The sequence below is a fragment of the Cyanistes caeruleus genome, chromosome 8 (assembly GCF_971803275.1).
Source record: "Cyanistes caeruleus chromosome 8, bCyaCae1.hap1.1, whole genome shotgun sequence".
NCBI classification, from domain to species: Eukaryota; Metazoa; Chordata; class Aves; order Passeriformes; family Paridae; genus Cyanistes; species Cyanistes caeruleus.
The window spans coordinates 11,138,663-11,155,577 of NC_141708.1; the positions used below are offsets into that span (position 1 = coordinate 11,138,663).

Sequence of the window (16,915 nt, forward strand, 5' to 3'; positions counted from 1 at the left end):
GTACCACTCCATCTGATGCTCTGTGATGGATCCACACTGATTTCTGATTAAACAAAAAATGTCCTTAGGTTTGGAGATCTAAAAGGATCAGTCCATAAAATACTTCATTTCACATCATGTGATAAGTAGCTTCCACTCCATAAACTATTTTCCAGCTGGTGCTGGAGACAGGTTCTGTTTGGGTTTTTGTCCAAAGCAAATCATCAAAGTCTCAGTCTCTCTCAGTAATTGCAATTATTCACCATATACTGTGACTTTAAAGTGGGGCTTGTGAAGACCATTCAGAAAAAGCCATCCACAAGTACACAGATTAAGAAGACCATTGAAATGTGTCTTGCTCTAGAGTATTTTGCCATCTCTTGCTGCATGAGTTCTGTAGCAGTGTGAATCTTGACCAGTGATCCCTACCTGCCACATGAAGACGAGAGGAGTGTTGTGCCATGCACAGTGGGGTTGCAAAAGGCTTGGGCTCGTGCCATGGGATGTGGCATCTTACCCAAAACACAAAGGCACTATCCTCTGCTCTTTTGGCACTGCAGAGCCTTAGGGCCTGGACACTTGATGCTGATATCCAGGGGCAGCCATGAATTATCACAGCTTGGTGGATGTATCATGGCTTGGTGGAGGCTTGTTAGAGACACAAGAATTTCACTGAACTGTAGAGATTGAAAGTTTCACTTGCCTGGGAACTAAGTCAAGGTGTCAGTGCACTGCAGGGCTCTGGGTGCTCCTTCCACAGCCTTCTGAAGGGATCCTGAGCCCTCCAGTCAATCTGGGAGATAGATCTTAACATTGCCTGTTCTCTTTTCCAGCTGCCTTCCTCCTTATCACATTGTCTGGAGCGTCACTCCCTGCCTGTTTCATGGAAGCACTTGGAGACACAGGGAACTACGAAGGGAAAAAGCACAGCTCAAAACCAGAATGGTTAAAAGTGATCTTCAAATGTCAGGCTGCCTCAGGGAAACAAGAGATCACCTCAGCTCCATTAAGAGGGATGTTGGGTAGAAGGAATTTTATTCTTTCAAATGCATGTGCATTTATAATGCATAAAAATGTAGTTAAATGCAGGCCTCTGTGTGACTGAAGAGAGAATATTAAACATAAACGGGTTGCTTCACATCTGGAAGGAAAGCAAATCAGCATTGCTTCTCCACAGGGTGAAGCTGAAATGTGAGCCTTGCAATCTTATTACTAGGCTAGGGAGAAATGAAATAGAGAGCTGAGAATCAGTATGAGGTAAAATATGCCATTAAATTATCAGATGAAATCGGGACAAAAGGGGAGAAATGCAGGTGCAGGAGGAGAAAGAAGAACAAATTTTGTCTTTTGGACAGATTGAGAGTGTTTTGTGTGATGGTCTAATACATGTTTTTAGGAGCTTCTCTGTCTCAATGAATAAAACAGTAATTTTGTAGGTTTCCATGATCTTCAACAATTTTTACCTTTTTTTCCTCTGTTTTCTCTGACAGTTTTTTGTGTGCTTTGTCACATAAAACAAGGAATTTGGAGGAAAAGTCTCTTCTGTTCTGGTCTGGTAGACCATATTCCAACACAGAATATCAAGATAGTCAAGAAACTGTAGCTTCCTTACATGAAGAACATTGTGGTTTCTCAGCCAGATAGGAAATATCTGTGAATAGATGCATTTATTACAACCACAGCCTGCATGATCCTTTTCCAGATTTTTCCTTTCCCAAAAACCTTCATGGGAACTCTGTCTTACTCAGCAAATAGCATGAATACATCCACTGAATAGTTCACAGTCTGTAGATACTGAGTAGATCACAGATAGAGACACAAAGTCAGCTTTTGTTAGCTGATGATTAATTCTACTTTCTATGAAAGGAATAATGTAATTGGTTGAATCTATTTAATATTTTTATTTTTATAATAATATTTTTCCTCCTTCAGTTTGTGAAGCTTTCGCCTTATATAATACAGTTTCCAAATGCTGACTACTTCACCAACATAATCATTTATTTAAGAATTTTTTCTTTGTAATACACTCCTGACAATAGGTATGCAATACACCTGCCTGGAAATGTGTGCTTAACTCTCCATTTGCTGATCCTTATTCATTTTCATGAGGTGCTAATCCCCAATTCCTCATCATTTCTTTCTGGTTTCAGATGGTTGCAGCAAAGAACCAAAACAAATTTTCTGTCATCCAGCCCCGCAGCTGAAGAGAAAAGTGGAAGATTGAAATAAGCATCTTGACCACAGGTGATTGTCAGCAGTCACAGAAGCTCCACAAACAACAGGTAAATCTGGGATTGCTGTGCTTTGCCTGCAGGAGGTGCTTTACACATCTGAAAGTAGAAAAGGATTAGAAAGAACCTCAGTATGTGATGACAAACAGCAGGAATATGAATCTTTATATCTAGAGGCTGGCATTAACTTCCATATGCTCCTCAGAGGAAGCTTGTATGTGAATAATCTGCTGAATAGGATTGCACTAATTAAAGTGAATTATTTGAAAGAAAGACAAAGTGGAGTTTATCAAGGAATTCACTCAGAGCACATACTGCTTCCAGCCTTGCTTTAATATACCTAACGCTGTTGCAGTTTACATGAAACTCGTCTAGGATTCTAAAGTGCCACTGTCACATTAAGATTTTCCTGAAGAATAGGGGGAGTCATTTGGGGAGAAGATAAGCAGGATTAGGCTGCTGTAGAGTGGTGATGGTTTTTTTCTTTGAAACATCTCAGGTCTTGCTTGAAGCTTCCATCCTGGAAGGACTGCACTTCTCAAAAATTTGTTTTGTTTGGGTTCTCTATCACACTGCAATAATCTTTCCCCTCAGTTAAGCAAACAACAGCACATCTGTGCTTTAACATGAAGCTTTTGTTAACAGAAATTTAATGAGCCAGAAGACACAAGTCACAGTGTGGGCTCTGGGAAACCTCTCCTAACCCTAATCTCTGCTAAGCCAGTATTTGGCTGTACCAGTAGATTCCACAAGGCTCAGGAACATTCTCAGGGCTGGTGTTGACACAGGTGATCTATGACTCCCCAAAATTATTTTTGGTTTCTGAGGAGATGATCAGACACTGTTGCAATAGTTAATTTTGGATACAGCCATCCTATTTCTGCAGGGTAAAAGAGTTTAGTCTTATTGTTATAAATGTTTTCTTGATGTTGTCTGGCTTCAGTTCCACATAAGTATATAAATTTAATATTATGGGTAATGCACCAGTGTCCAAACTTTTGAGTTTTGATGCTATGAATAAGACTGTAGACCATCTGCTTTATTTCACTCATCTTGTTACCCAGCATGTTAGAACTTTTTGCCACACAGTTCCTCCTCTTCTCCATGGATCTCATTTGCAAGTGTGAACCCCACTTTGTGATTAGGCTTTAATCTGTGGTAGCCAAGAAAACACCCAAAATGTGAGACTTCTCCATCTGTTATGGTAGCAAAGTTTAAATTCAGCCCCAGTGCAATGTGAAATATTCAGCCATACTGTATCCAAGCTACTGACTGGATTCACTGAAATCAGCACAGAAACTCTGGGCTCTTTCTGATTTTTGGGAGAAGATATTTATATTCTATATTCAGATACATAATTTCATCTATAGTTATGAGTGTATTATGATTTTTGTCAGTGAGCACTTCTGGTGAAGTTACCTCTCATATAAGCAGACTTTCAAATGTTTTTCAGTCACCTTTCCCTTTTTTGTAGTTGAGCAATTTACATTTCTTCCTTTTGCTCAAAATAGGTTATTTCTTGGGCACTGGTCATAATTTCTGGGTCAGCTAATAAACCCTCTTTTTATTTCCTGCTTAAATGCTGTGTTTTAGGGAACTGTTGAGTTGGAAAATGTTAGCTTCATTTAGCTATTGTTGAGTTTTGCTGAGAAAGGGGATGGCTAGTTCATATGCTGTGTCCATTTTCAGAGGTAAAATGCATTTAATTGGGCTATTTTTGCTGCAAGTTCACAAAGTTTCTGCAGCATGGACTCCAATTAAGCAACTGAACCTGCTATGAAACAATTGAGACTGACCCAGCTGTCTTGTAGCACCACAGCGAGTTGTTGTGGATGGCAAGAGGGAGCAAAGTTCCCCATGAAGTGCATTCACACCACATAAAACAGAAGATGCTGGGATCTCTCCAGAAGTTCCTTAAGAGAGTAGGTTAGAGAATATAGCTAACCAATTCAAGCAAAACCATGTGAAGGCCTTCCACTGCTAATAGCAGTGCTTGGGAGAGGCAAGGTGTCAGGAATAAGTAAACTCTGATGCCTCACAGGACCAGACCCAGGGCTGTGGATTCTCCTCACCTAACTCCAGCTGTTTACAGTGGGAACAGCTCTGCCTGTGCTACTTGCTACACCTGCTTCACTGCCAGTGGTGAGAAATAAATGTATTTATCTTCTTCCAAATGCCTATCTTACACTGAGATAAATTGCACACTGTTCCTCCCTGCTTGTGCTGAGATGGCTCAAGGTGATTAGTTCAGATTCAGGAATCCAGTCTGTAGATATTTCTTATCAAACAGGTCAAGTCTATGCTATTGCTTTCAGGTAGATGATCCAGAATTAGGGAGCGACTTTGGCTTCCCTATTTCTCACTCCATCTCTGGGCTTTCACAAAGTAATGAAAAGTAATCTCCAGCTTTCTTGAGTTAAACATGAAAAAAAAAAAGAAAAAAAAAAAAAGGAGTTTCCAGAGATGTAGTTTATATATAAATTTATGAGGCAAACTGAAGGAGGGAAGTTCCTACTCCCTTCTCCCCCGAAAGCCCTGTAATGTAGCAACAGGCAGTCCTGCAGACTGCAGTTGTGATAGGTTCTGTCTGGGGCTCAGTTATACGGATGAATTCAGTAAACTCACAACTAACTGTTCTTGAATTCCTGCTCCTGGCTTCTAGTGTGTGTGCTGTGGCATTCCTAAGGTGCTTTGGGATGTTTCTGTGGGGGTAAACTGTTGGTGAGGAGGATTTATATCTGGTATTGAGAACAGGTGGGTTGTGAGGTCTGGCTTTCCCACCACCATGGTAAACAGTTATCTCTGGCCTAGCACATACACTCCCAGCGAGCCTCTGAAGTCAAGAAGAGCTCCTTTACTCTGATAAATTGGTTATCTAACCAAATTGAGGATTCTGAAAAGAGATGTCATCAACAGATTAGGGGAGATGCACACTGCAGAAGTCAGTTTCCCTACACCAAGAGAATGGACTATCCTAAAGAGACAGAACACAGACTGTGTCTCTAGATCTCACACATACCTCTTGGGGTCTGAAAATTCCATTTGCCACAGGACCAGCCTCATCTCAGTAATGTTCCCTCCTCTCCCTGACAAGAGCCTACTGAAGCTTTGCTTACCTGCTCTCAGACAGTCCTCTGCTGAGAGCAGAAGTGTTCATTTCTGCATTGCCAGCATTGGCTCCTGAGCAGGATTTGAAAGCTCAGCCATGCACTGTACCTGCTTGCTGCAGGGGGCCAGGCTGGGCTCTGGGGTGCAGGGGTGAGCTGTGCTTCCTAATGCAGGCTGGAACTAGTTTATCAGGGCTCCAGCTTTTGGCTACCCTTCCAGTAGCCAAAAAGCTTTGCAAAAGGGGTCCACGTTTTCCTTCAATTAACTATCTGTTTAAATTATTTGAGCTTGCCAGCAGTTAAAAATTTATTGCTGGGCGATCTTCTGCACAGAGGAGAGCTTTAACTTCTGCCCCTGCAGCTTTATTTTCCCCTGGGTAAGGAGAATTCCAACTCCAATCTGCTTTCAACACAAATTGCAAGGCCTGCAGGTTTGATTGGAGCTGCAATTTCCTGAAGCTATCTTCAACAGTATAACATCTTGTCCCACGCTTAGAGATGCTAAAGGAATCTCTATAATTTTCTGGATGCAGCAGCTTCTGCAGCATCCATAGAATTGCCAGGTGAGATCCCATCACCAGTATATCTTACCCAGCACATTTCTGGGGTCTTTTTTTCCTTAGTAAAACCAGCAACACCAGAGCTGTAGAAAGATATAAATCTCAGGTAATACATGGTTTCATTGTACATTGCTGAATTCCTGCTATATCTCTTCATATCAGCTTTACTTAGCACATCCAGCTGTCTCTGAATATCATTCTTAGCACTGCAGTATTTACTTCAATTCCTCTAAAAACCACTTGTGGACTTTGTGAAATATTTCAGCAGGAGAAAATCTCTCTTTCAAGACTTAATGCCTAAGATGGAAAGTATTTCTAGGCTGTTTCTCCTTGAATATGCTGCAGCACCAGGATCTTGATGAGTGATTACTGGAGATTTCTAGAAGAGCTAGTGGAGTACATCTCTTTTACCAGCATTGTGCAGTATGCTGTGAGCAGAGAGCTTTGACCTGCAGTCCTGTAAAGCCCAGACTCCCCAAGGATGCCCCACATTCCCCTCTGCACTGTCACCCAGCCCACAGGTACAGCTGTGGAGGGAGAGCAAAAGGGAAAGCTTGGACTTTGCAGAGGAAAGTGCAAATAGACAAAGACATGCATAGGGACAAGAAAGTATTTATGCCACAAAAAGTCTTCTAATTTCTCAAAACATAAAGATCCCCTTGTGAAAGGGAACAAAGTACAAATGATCATGAGAGATGCCAAGAGAAAGGTACAAAGAGAGGGTACTGTCATTAACTTCTGTCCATCTTCAAGAAGAGGTGAATTTTCTGCCATCCTATATGTCCTCCAGTCCCACTTTCAGTTTTGATTAGCTCCTTGAAGATCACTTTCCTCTTGAATTTTTCCCTGTAGAAATAGGACTTCTATCATGAAATGGAATTAAAATAATATTTTTAAAGATTTATCTCTTGTGTGGAAAAAGATTTAACAGTTGTCTATGTAAGCTGGAAAGGTAGAAGAGCCCAGTTCATAGACCCCACACTAAAAGTCACTTTCTTGGTGAAGACTTTAAGGAAGGGTGTCCTTTCTTCCACTCCCTCCTCCAGTACAGTTGTGTTAAATATTGCAGCACAAAATCTGAGAGCCCACTGATGGGGGCTGAAGGAATTTAAAAGCCATTAAATGATTACAGTAATGGGTGTAGTGAGTGTGTCCTTGGAAAACAAATATACTACAAGAGGCAGAAAAACAGAAAGATGATTGGATGGATGAAGCAAATTTAAAGTGAGAAATTCACCTTCATGACAGGAGAAACAGAAGATGCTGGAAATAACAAACAGCTGGGGAATAGTGGCTCCAGGAAATAAAGAGATATTTCTCTCTAGACACCTGACTGTGCTCTTACAAAATTGTGTAAGTGTGCTGATGTCAACAGAGAGTCCAGATTAATTGTGAGCAGAATTGGGAAGTACTGTGTAAATAAGGATAGCTGCACTGGAGTCATGAACTTTAGCAAGAACCTATTGTTCAAGAACTGATTTTGTTTCAGAAGTCATTACTTTGCTATTGGTAGAGTTCCCTGTAGAAGGATTAGATGAAGTCATTCAAATTCCTGGTGGGCATTTATCTACATCTGAAATCCTGCCACCTTTCCTGTTTGTCAATACACCAGCTAATCCATTAAAGATAACAGGGAAATCAGACTGCAGGAATCAAATTTCTCTTTGATATAGCTTTAAGCTAAAAACTGCCTCTACCAATGCATGAGCTGTAGTTTTCACACAAGGCTGGCTAACCTGGATAAAAAAGGTTTCAGTCTCCAGACTTATTCCTCTAGCACTATTCACTAACAGAACATTTCTTTTGAATTTTAAACCATTTTCCTCACATCTATCCAGGCTTTCTATCTAAATTCAATAATGATGATAATTTCATATATCCATAACGCAGCCATACAATATTTATGCTCTGTGGCAAGAGACAAGAATGATCACAGCTGTCTGGAGAGCTAGACAGGGCATGTAACCACCAGGCAAAAGCTTAAGGTGTTCTCACTGAAGTTTTTTCACTTTCAGAAACAGCTCAGAAACACCCACAGCCTATTCCCTCAGCCCACCCACAACTGCCAGCAGTACCTTACTCTCTGTTCTTGAAGGTGAGAAAACCAGAATTAATCTTGTTGGTGACACCAAAACGAGTGGCCCTGCTCTGTGGTCTGCACAGGCTTTGATGCTCACCAGACCTTTGGTGGATTGGTTCTGCTCAACAGACAGTCTGAAAAGCACAACCAGCAAAATGTAAAGTGCTTTTTGCCTGCTTTGAGAGTTGAACCTGTTCAGCAGTTTCACACACAGGAAACTGGCACAGGGAAAGGGAAAGAGATGGGAGGAGGAGGGAGAAGGAAGAGCACCCTGTTCCACAGCAGCAAACCCTCACTTTAAAGCAGCTCATCATGTGTTTAGCACAGTAGCTCCTATGACTTGAAAGGGAGCCCCAAATACTTCCAATGGCTCAGGGGGAGATGGGCTCATGCATCAGAGAGCAATAGAGTGTGATGTGCAGTCACAATGAGATATCTCTCTTCTCCAGGCTTAATAAATGTCCTTTTTGTTTTCCCTCAATGAATTTTGCATCTGAGAAGAAAAGATCCTGCAGGACCATGTGCACAACTCAGAAAATAATCCAGATACCAGTCTAACTAAATATCCTTCCACCTCTCCCCAGAGCTCAGCTCAGACAAACAGCCAGTTAACTGGTGCTGACTGGTGTTAACTAATTAACACTGGCTCCTAAGAACTCATCTGATTACACCCTTCATTACAGCTGGAAGAAAATAGTTTCTGCTTCCTTAATAATATATGGGTTAATGTATTCATACCCAAAATCAATACAATTTTTTTCTCCTACTATTAGTCTTGAAGGGAGTAATGGTTATTTTTCTAATCTATTAAGAACTGTATAGTAATTATTTTTTTTATATCCTCCTTCTCTGGAGCCTTGTTAGGTTATAAATTAATCATTAATTGATTTTAAAATGCAAGGGTTTGGTGTTTTAATTTTAAAGAAATTTGAATTCTAATGCTTCAGAGCCTGCCTCAAGCAGAGAGGAACCTCTACACTGATTTTTAAAATGACCTCATTGTCCATTTTACTGTTTATCAGAATGTGTGCAAGTTTTCTAATAGACTGTGAGTCACTGGAATAGCCAGCAAAAGCTTGTACATATTTTCAACTCTTGTTGTTTGAAGAAGTATCCCAATTTTTCCATCTTCCCATTAGCTGTGAAGTACTCTTGTGCACAGACCCAGTGGGACAGTCACAGAGCTCCCTGACCAGGAAAGGGAGAGGCAAAAACCTGTGCAGAAGGACAGGGACACAGGTACACACACAGGGACACACAGGGACACACACACAGGGACACACAGGGACACACACAGGGACACACAGGGACACACACAGGGACACACAGGGACACACACAGGGACACACACAGGGACACACACACAGGGACACACACACACAGGGACACACAGGGACACACACACAAGGACACACAGGGACACACACAGGGACACACACAGGGACACACACACAGGGACACACACAGGGACACACAGGGACACACACAGGGACACACACACAGGGACACACACACAGGGACACACACACAGGGACACACACAGGGACACACACACAGGGACACACACAGGGACACACACAGGGACACACACAGGGACACACAGGGACACACAGGGACACACAGGGACACACACAGGGACACACACAGGGACACACACACGGGGACACACACAGGGACACACACAGGGACACACACAGGGACACACACGGGGACACACACAGGGACACACACAGGGACACACACAGGGACACACACACAGGGACACACACACAGGGACACACACAGGGACACACAGGGACACACACAGGGACACACACAGGGACACACACGGGGACACACACAGGGACACACACAGGGACACACACAGGGACACACACAGGGACACACACACAGGGACACACACGGGGACACACACACAGGGACACACACAGGGACACACAGGGACACACACAGGGACACACACACAGGGACACACACACAGGGACACACACAAAGGGACACACACACAGGGACACACACAAAGGGACACACACAGGGACACACACACAGGGACACACACACAGGGACACACACACAGGGACACACACACAGGGACACACAGGGACACACACACACAGGGACACACACACAGGGACACACAGGGACACACACACAGGGACACACACACATGGACACACACAAAGGGACACACACAGGGACACACAGGGACACACACAAAGGGACACACACAGGGACACACAGGGACACACACAGGGACACACACAGGGACACACAGGGACACACACACAGGGACACACAGGGACACACACGGGGACACACACAGGGACACACACACAAAGGGACACACAGGGACACACACAGGGACACACACACAAAGGGACACACACAGGGACACACACACAGGGAAACACACACAGGGACCCACACAGGGTCACACAGGGACACACACAGGGACACACACAGGGACACACAGGGACACACACACAGGGACACACACGGGGACACACACAGGGACACACACAGGGACACACACAGGGACACACACACAGGGACACACACACAGGGACACACACAGGGACACACACAGGGACACACACACAGGGACACACACAGGGACACACACACAGGGACACACAGGGACACACACAGGGACACACACACAGGGACACACAGGGACACACACACAGGGACACACACACAGGGACACACACAGGGACACACACGGGGACACACACACAGGGACACACAGGGACACACAGGGACACACACAGGGACACACACGGGGGGGCACACATGGGGGGACACACACAGGGACACACACACAGGGACACACACACAGGGACACACACACAGGGGCACACACACAGGGACACACACAGGGACACACACACAGGGACACACACAGGGACACACACACACAGGGACAGACACAGGGACACACACACAGGGACAGACACAGGGACACACACACAGGGACACACACACAGGGACACACACAGGGACACACACAGGGACACACAGGGACACACACAGGGACACACACAGGGACACACAGGGACACACACAGGGACACACACAGGGACACACAGGGACACACACCTCTGCCTCTCGCAGGGGCCTGGCAGCCAGGCCTGCAGAATGACAGCTCCAGCACAGAGATAATCCCGTTAGCAGGGATTGCAGGAGACATTTAAATAGTGATAAGAGAAATACTCCGGCTTCCTTTTGCTCCTGAAGTCAGCAGATACCTTGCTAGGCAAGTGATTACTAATAAGTTACATGTAATCTTTAAAATCCCTGCAGTGTACATTATGTAACAAGGATGGATTTTGAATTCATTTTCTTTTTGGCTTTTCATTTTTTATTGCATTTCCCTACTTTCCCTTCTCCTCCCTTTTGCCAAATTCTGAGGCAATTTTGTTGGACACAAAAACTTTATCTCCTTTCCTTTGTAGTAATTTCCCTATTTCTAATATGTTTTCCCACACACAGAGACATTTGGTTAAAAAAAAAAAAAAAGTAGTCTTCTGTTATCTAGCAGGAGAAAGAGAACAGAAGTACCTTGCTGTGGAGGGAGACCTCTGATCACATCTATAAATATTTGGCATTTTTGTATCTTAGCTCATGTTACTGGCTGATGACCTGGCTGGTGAGAATACATGGGGAGGCATCTATGCCCGATTTAACTGATGCTTTTGGAACCTATGTTTCCTATACAGCCAAAAAACATAGACCTCATTCCAGGCACTTTTGAAACTCACAGAGCAGCACTCTAAATACTGAAAATGGTCTATAGCTCAACTACTAAAATTCAGGAAAAAAAAATATATATTCACCTCATGTAGGTTATTTTTAAAATGTGTGGGCTTAAAGCTTTATATTCCCATTGCTTCCTGAGCCTAAGGATTTTGTGATTTAAGGAGACTTTTCATCCACCTAAGCCAAGAGGCACATAAGTTTCTGCTGAGGAAAAAAAGAATTAAATGACTGTTGCTTCAGCTGCTAGGCATGGCATGATGTAGAGGGAAGCAGTGCATAACTGATGGGACAAGGTGAGATGTTCCCTTGCAGCATATGAGGAGCAGCAGCTAAGCTGTGCTCTATGAGCAGGAATTAAAAGCAGCCTCTTGCTTAGTCAATTGCTTATCCAAATGAGGAGAGCAAGGTGTAAGGAGAATTCATTACTTGCTGGCTTGGTTAATCAGTCTCATAAGTACTCAAACCTAACAGCCATTGAAAAATCAGCAGCTTCCATTGCTGGGTACGTGAGTGAAACTCTGCATGTGTCACATAAAGGATGAGAATAACCAGGTTAAGCCGTAACTGAAGATAATAATTTGATGCAGAGCCCAATGTATTGATAAGCAAAAATGGCAACACTTCAGTTTCACAAATGAGATGAAATATTCAATGCTCCCCAGCACCTCTGAGCTCTGGGGTTGGTTAAGGTATAATATCAGAGTGCTCCTGGAACACAGCAGTGATGTGCTGCTGGTATAACTGTACCTGCTCACAGAATAATAGAACATTTCAATAAAGAGTCAACGCACCAGTCCCAGCCCAGTGTGAAAATCAGGGCTGTGCAGTCTGGTTAGTGATAAACAGAAAGAATGAAGGCAAAACCGTGCTGTGTGTGTGAGACAGCCCCTTCCATGCTTTATTCTGCAAGAGAGGCTGGCATGGTCCTGGGAGACAAGTTGAGGGAGGTTAAAACAAAAAGTTAGCCAGTTTGAAAATTAAAATGCAGGTCCTCTTCCTACTCACCTCCCTGCCTATCCTCACCTCCCAGGTGAAAACAAATAGAACTGACTGAAACCATTTTTTTTACTTATTTAAGAAATATTGTAATGCATGCTCTGAGGAACTGAAAAATCTGTGCCCATGCATATATCTCTGCTTGCTCCACTTATCCTGAATATGCATCACTGACTGCTACTTATGGCAGTGTTCCAGCTCCTCTCCCTCTCCCTCTCCCTCTCCCTCTCCCTCTCCCTCTCCCTCTCCCTCTCCCTCTCCCTCTCCCTCTCCTCTCCCTCTCCTCCCTGATTTGATGTCTCCTCTTTTGCCTGCTTTCATGTTTCAGCAGGAATAAGCAGACCCTCTCTTGATTTCCTTTTTCACTTTCTATCAAAAATGTGAACTTCAGCCAGGTTTGGAGAGCTGCAGGCAAGGGAAGGCACTGCTTTCTGTGCATGAGCAGAAGGAGTCCATCCCATGGGAGATGGACTCTCCCTGTTGCAGTCAAGGCTCCCAGTGAGCTGAGAGAAGGGCAAAAACAAAGAAACAGCACAACAGAGTCCAGGAATCAGACTTGGAAACAAGGCATTTGATAATTGCATCACAAGCCGTTGTTGGGCTTTATTCCCTAACTGGGAACAAGGCCCTGGATAGGAAATGAGCTCTTGGACTTTGAAAAGCTCAAGTAACTAAGCAGGCTGCACCAGCCAGATGTAACCAGCCAGCCTGGTGTCTGAAGTTGTCTGAGGCAAAACCTCTGTGATACTTGCATATTTAAGAAGAGGAAACAGAAGTACTGAAAACATATCTGGTTACTTTGGAGATAAGACTAATTTATTGAAGGAGTATGACTCTATTTGTGTCCATATGCACAGTCAGGTTTAGACTACCAGGGCTGGTCCATCAGAAGTTTGTGTCTGATGTTAAATGACCATCAGCACTATCTCTGACATGGCACAGTGCTGGCTTTTCCTAGGATGCACCACTGCACAGCTGAGGAGAGGCAAGGCACCTTGGGAAACCAGGATCCTCCTGACTAAGTCAGCATGGAAGCACTCCAGTCTTCATGCCACCCTGGAAAAACAACAGCTTTTAGGTTGGAGCTCCCTCCTGTCCTCTCAGGGGCTGTGCCTCAACACACTCACACACAGAGCTGCTAAGAGAATCAGGTCCTTGGGAGATGCAGCCCAGAACTGCTGCCCTGATGGCTCTGCAGCAGCACTGGCTCCCTCCTCCCCCAGTTTGGGCTGTCTGGAGTCTCTGTGCCGAGCTGTCCCCAGGCAGGTCTAATGCCAGCCCCCGTGGGCCCAAATCCCGTTTGCAGGGTGCGCCTGGCAGAGTCACCGCATCCTCCGGCTGGGCAACGCCTGCTCAGGGCCACGCATAAACACTTTACTGCTGGCCATTACATTTTATTGCTCTCTCTAATATGCTTTGAGATAACTAAACTGATGCCTGAAAGAGGCATTTAAACAGTTTTAGCAGTATCTACTTCGCATAATCTGTTTTACAGCAGTGTCTTATGGTTTTACCCATTTAAAATGTGTTCGTTGTTGTTTTTTTAATCAAGGGATTTGCACTATGACCTTTGAGCAACAGCAGCCCCGGCAAGAAAACAGCTGGCAACTCAGTGTGCAATACAATCTATGGAGATTAAATTCATTTCATTCCCTTTTAAGGCAGAAGACTGGGAGGCTGGTGAATCCACTGGGATTTTGGTGGATTGAATTCTCTTTTATTTTGAAAGGAGAGCAGAGACTATATGAGCTAAAAAAATAATAGACATTTTTTTGCTCTGTGGATTTATCCCCACTCTGAATTACTTGGCTGGCCTGGATAAGGGAAGGCACGTCAGTACCTTTTTCAGGCTAAGGTCTAGGACTAACAACAAGTTTCCAGCCATGGAAATACTGAGATACACCCAGATAACTGTGTGCAAACCACTAACCAAATGAATGATAAACCAAACATTTTTTTCTCTTCCTGGCTAGCAAGGAGATAGACTCAATTTTTGGTTTAGGTACCTAAAATGAGATTTTGTTTTTTTAGTCAGAAAGTGGGTGCTTGATATTTCTGTTTGTTTGCAAGAGCAGACAGAAACTCTCCCCATCTGAGTGATGTAGGTGACTCCAGTGTGCAGGTCAGCCCCAGAGCTAGCCCAGAGCCAGGCTGAGCTGTGCAAATTTGTTCTGATGGACAGCTTGGTGGGACACTTCATCTGGGCGGGACACACAGCAGGAGCCTCACCAAAAGCCATTGCACTTCACAACAAATCCCATAATTACCATGATCTTCATCCCAGCTGTGGGTGAGGGCAGGAGCCACCTTCCACTGCTCTGCCAGACAAACATGTGTCAGAGGCATCTGCTGCACAGAGAGTCCAGCAAAAGACCAGAGTGACAATTTGGGCACCTAAAAACTTATCTCTGCACACACCTTCCAGTTAATTAAGCTACCTTAATTTATCACTGGGCTGTCTCTGAAACAAATTTGGCCTTTCCAGCCTGATGCAGGGCACCATCACCAGTGAGGGCACAGTAACAGGCTGCATTAAAAACTCCTGTATCTCCAGAGCTCCAGGACTGTTTCTGCAGCTTATGTTCACATCTGCAGCTTCCTTGCATGGTCCATCTGCAACACAGCATGGCCAACATGAAAGCATTTCCTCCCTTCTCTCTTCAAAAAGCCCTTTTGCCATGATGAGAAGCACCCTGATGTTTTGTTTCACAGGCGAGCTCAGAGCTGCCTGGGGAGATTTCTGTTGAGTCTTCAAGGCAAACTAAACCTGACCCTCCAGTGGCAGCCTCCTGCTTGAACTCTGACCTTACCTGCAAAGCACAAGGCAGACCTGAGCTGATGTGGGAAAACTCTCCCAGGATTCTCTTGGGGTGTATATTTTTCAGGTAGTTTTTCACCCTTTGGAAAATTTCTATAGAACCCATGAAGCCTCAGGAAATAAAATAACAGCCATATGCATACTCCTTTCCTTCCCTTCCCCTTATTAGCTCACCAAAGACATATAAATTAATGAACTTTCACAGAAAACCACATGGGTGAAAATCTGCTGGAACTCCCCCAGAGAAGAGAGGTTTCCTGCTCGCCAAGAAGACAAACACGTTTGGGATGGTGAGGAGGCTTGCAAATCGCAGACTGCCGTGGCTGCGCTGTGGGGGTTGCAATTGTGAGTGGCCTTTCCATTTTGGGGGTCACTGTGCTAAATTAAAAACCCACAAGAAAGCCTTTAGTTTAGGTTAATGGGATGTCAAATATTACATGGATTAAGGCAAATCATATATATTTTTTATTTTTTTTTTATTTTAAAGAGGAACTAGTCTCACTAATCTCCCGGGTACACCAAAGCTCAAGGGAGGCTGTACAGTTGTTCACTAGATGGAGTCTGTGCTATTGTACTTTTTCATGTACATATCTATGAACCATGTACCTAGATTAAATTTGTTCTGTCTTCCCCTCTCCCCCACTTTGAGGATTAAAAATGAAATTATATGGTTCCTTACTTACCCGCTTCCTTTCCAGCCCATTAACTTCATCCTTCTTCTTTTCAGGTCCTACAAAGGGATGGAAAACTTCCTTTATGCATAGGGAATTTGGGGAATGATACCATGATATCAGGGGGAAGGGATGCTGGGAGAGTATTATTTGCAATCACAACTTTCAGGGCTATGCTTTAATATAAAATGAGGAGGAAAATATCTTTCAGCAGAGCTGTTTGAGAGCTCGCATTTGAAATATTTGGTGGATGGTTAGTTTCCACAGCATGAAAAATATGCAATGGGAAAATGTTCCTACTGCTTAAAATCAAAATCATATTTTTTTTCATCACAGAAATACTTTGTTCCATCTCAGAAAGCAAAAAGCACTGCCCTTATGCTCGGAGGAGGCACATTTTAAATTTTAAATTTTGGGGAAGGGAAAGTCTTCACTGCAATAAAAGAGAGTAAATGTTTAAAATGATCCTTAAATCACTGCCCCTTCACACCACACCACCAGGCAGGCTTGTTAGCTCAATGCTGCAGAGTTTCAATGCTGCTATTTTGCATCCAAGACACAGCAATATGGTAACTATTGCCTTCCTTTGGGCTGAATAATTTTTTATTGAAAGAATATGATGTCGTTAGGGTCTTTTTGCTGAAGGTATTTCCACATCTCAATAAATTACCGTCACACACAGACATTGATTCTCCTTGGGGGTAGCCTCAACAG

The 16,915-nt window shown here is 43.8% G+C and overlaps 1 long non-coding RNA gene across 1 annotated transcript; it reads right to left on the reverse strand.

Moving 5' to 3' along the window:
* Positions 1-13,506: 13,506 nt before the first annotated feature.
* On the reverse strand, positions 13,507-15,318 carry LOC111930986 (uncharacterized). Its single transcript, XR_002865373.2, has 2 exons — positions 15,151-15,318; positions 13,507-13,768 (listed from the first exon to the last, which is right to left on the reverse strand). It is a non-coding gene; the product is annotated as an uncharacterized LOC111930986 (long non-coding RNA).
* Positions 15,319-16,915: the final 1,597 nt, after the last annotated feature.